Consider the following 3,152-nt stretch of genomic DNA (forward strand, 5'->3'; position numbering starts at 1 on the left):
CGACGTCCGATTCCAAAAGCTACAGGACCTGGAATGTTCTTCGACCTTCTCTGGTGAGCGTTGAAACTTGGAAAGCTCTCTTCCTGCTGGGAGATATTTCCTCACGCACCGATTGAGCCTTTCAGACGCTTCTGTAGCAACATCTTGCTTTGTCCTTGCTTGGCTCAAATAAAAATATCTGACATGTTTTGACCTTCGTTTCCTTCTCCTGACGCGACATGAGGAACCCCACCGGTGATGGTGGCAACAGTCCGTGCAGCCAACATCACCAACGGGGTTCGTCGTATCGCAGTAGAAGGAAACGGAGGCCAAACCGTGGCTCGGAGCGAGGCGTCTCCAGACCCCGTTCCATCAACATTTAGTTTGTGTTGAATCTGAACTGCACCGAAAGAAACCACTGCGGTTTCCATGGCACCCAGATCGCGGTGTTTCCGTGGAGGCGGAAAAAAAGCCCCAAAGGTTTTCCAGACTCGGATCCCGATAGGTCGACGGACCGGATGACGAGAGTCAGAGCGGCTCTTCAACTCCAACTCTGAAAATATGAGCCGTCTCTGGAGGGGCTGGAACGCAGGGCAGTCACTGGACGTTGTTCCAAAAGCTGCGGAAACTTTGCGGAGAAGGGACGTTATATGGAGAGCAGGTGGCCCGCAAATTAAAATACTTTTTAACGAAAAGGGTTTCAAGAAGGTTTTGTAACCGAATGAGTTCAAATGAGGGGAAAAGACTCGGGCGGTCCGAGGAATCTCCGAACGCCTGGGAGAAGGAGGCGACTCGCGGACGCGCTGCAGTGAGGGACAGGAAGCGCGGCGTCTTCCAGAGGAGTAAATCTCCGAGGAGAATCGCGAGCCTCGGGAGCGGCCATCTCGATGCGGCGCCCATCTGGAGAAGCTCAAGGCGGCACGAGAGCCGCGCCGAGGACGGGGAAGACGAGACCTCGCCGTCCACGTCCTCCGCGGGCCCGTCTGGATTTCATTACTCCTGGAGGAGGACCGGACACGCGGGACGGACCGGAGACGTTCGGAAGGCCGGTATCAGCAGGCCGCTCGCTAGCGGGACAGCGTGAGAGCTCAGAAAGAGAGGGAGTCAAGAGGGAACATTCCTGAGACGGCGCCCCGGTCACCTGACCGCTCTGAGGTCAAAGGTCAACCGATGAAACCCTCCACAGGTCCTCGGAGGGTTTTATAGGTGACGGCGGTGAGGCTGCAGGCGGTGGAGAGGAGGAAGGCGGAGTACAGTACTGGAGGGGTCCGGTACAGAGCTGGAGGAGAAAAGCGATCAAAGAGTATCAGCCAGAAGGAAAGGAAAGGTGGAGACGACGGAGGTGAAGAGCAGCCAGGGGTTCTGCTTTGGAGACACAGAGGAGAAGACCGGAGGGGGTCAGATGAAGGCAGTGGCCCGAAGGAGAAAAGGAGGATTAAAAAGGATGGTGGTATGATCGGCGGTTGTGTCAGGGTGACAGGAGCAAGCGGGAGATGTTGATGATGAACCGTCATTCTGCACCTCCCTGCAGGACAGGTAGTTGTGTTTTTTTCCGTTTTGGTCTTTTCTCCTCCTCTCCCCTGGTGTTTGTGTTGCATGTCAGCCTCTCCAGCCGGGGTCTGCTCGGTCGACTAGGTGTGAAAAGTGCGTCCCCCGCCGTCACCCGCTCCCCGGCTCCTCCGCCCACAACAATGCCGCGCAACGGCTTCATTGGCCGGGGCGGATTTACGGCCCCTCTTGCTCGCATCTGCTGGCATTGTTTCCCCGGATTTCAAAACTTCAGGGAATAGGAGAGAAAAATTTGACCGCGGGCGATCCGTCCTGCGTGGAGCGCCCCCTTTGTGACCAGCTTTCCGCTGGGGGAAATCTCCCCGACTTTGATGAAGAAATCAGCGGAGGCCAATCTGACACCATGAATACCCTCTGCGCCGGAGGGGGTCGCCGGATTTATAGCCCCGCAGCCGCCGCTGAGCTGCCGCCGGGCCTTTTGTCCAGAATGCTACAGAATCGCCAGGTCAGAGTGGCGGCGCGTAATCCGCCCCGGTGCAAAGGGAACTTCGGACGCCCCGAATGTTTACGTCGCATGCGGGCCCGCCTGGGCCGCGGGACGTCGGAGGGGTCCTGGACGGGACGGGACGGAGGGGGGGGGGGCGACATTCCCCACGGGTGTGTGTGGGTTTGCAGAAGGCACATTCCTGAGCCGCCGCACAGAAAGCAAGAGGCTCCGGAGAGGAGGAGCGCCCGGAAAAGAGAATTCCCAGAGGCTCGAGGAGGGGACGGCCGAGGAGCGGAGGCCCCCTTTGTCACGCCGGCCCCGTCGGTGCCTCAGGGGCCATATGGACGCCTTCCTCACATCAGGCCATTCTTCGGCCTCCCCCGCCCCCCCCGGCTCCGTGACAGCACCGTCTCCGTGGATGCGTCATGGCCAGAGTGAAGGCGACGCACTTCAGTTACACCGGTTTTCATCTCGTGGCGTCTTCTTTTGGCCGGCCCTCGCGGCCCTCGCCCTCCGCCGTCCTCTCCGGCCAAACATTCAGCCATTTGTTCTGCCGTCCCACATCTGCTCTCTCTATTCTCCCTCTCCTTTTGAGACTCAGTGTGAAAACCTGACAACAGACACTTGCTCCCATATTATGCAGCGACCCCCCTCTTCCCCGCCCCCCCCCCGCGCCTCCCCATGGCCTTTTGCCTATTTTCAAGCCGGATACCGGCTGTCAGCTTTGACTAGAAGTTTGCGGCGCTGCTCCTGACTGGAAGCGAGCCGGACACTTTGAGGCGTCTCCCCGGAGGGAGAGGCTGCCGGGGGCTCCGGAGCCGCATCCCTCCGGGGCTCTCAGGGGGAACGATGACCTCATAAAGATTGGGAGCGGTGAGGCAAATGTAGGGGCCGGCGCCGTGTTTCTGACCGGGGGCTTGGAAGCGGCCCGTTCTTTTCCCCTCGCGTTCAAAGCCTCTGACAAACTTTCAGAGCCAGACATTCGGCTGGAATCTCCGGCGATCGTATCCATCTCACAAGAGGTCTCTCAGCTCCCGGCCGCTCATGGACTTACAGAGCGGAGGATCTCAGCGGAGCCTCCTTTGGCTCTTCGGCGCACCGGAAGAGCTGCGAAGACGGCCGCGGGGGACCCGCCGAGGAGTTCCGGGTCACACAGAGGCAACGTGAATTCGAAACC

Source organism: Fistularia commersonii, chromosome 16 (genome assembly GCF_037954325.1).
Source record: "Fistularia commersonii isolate RoL2024-O1a breed Wild chromosome 16, RoL_Fcom_v1.0, whole genome shotgun sequence".
Classification (NCBI taxonomy): domain Eukaryota; kingdom Metazoa; phylum Chordata; class Actinopteri; order Syngnathiformes; family Fistulariidae; genus Fistularia; species Fistularia commersonii.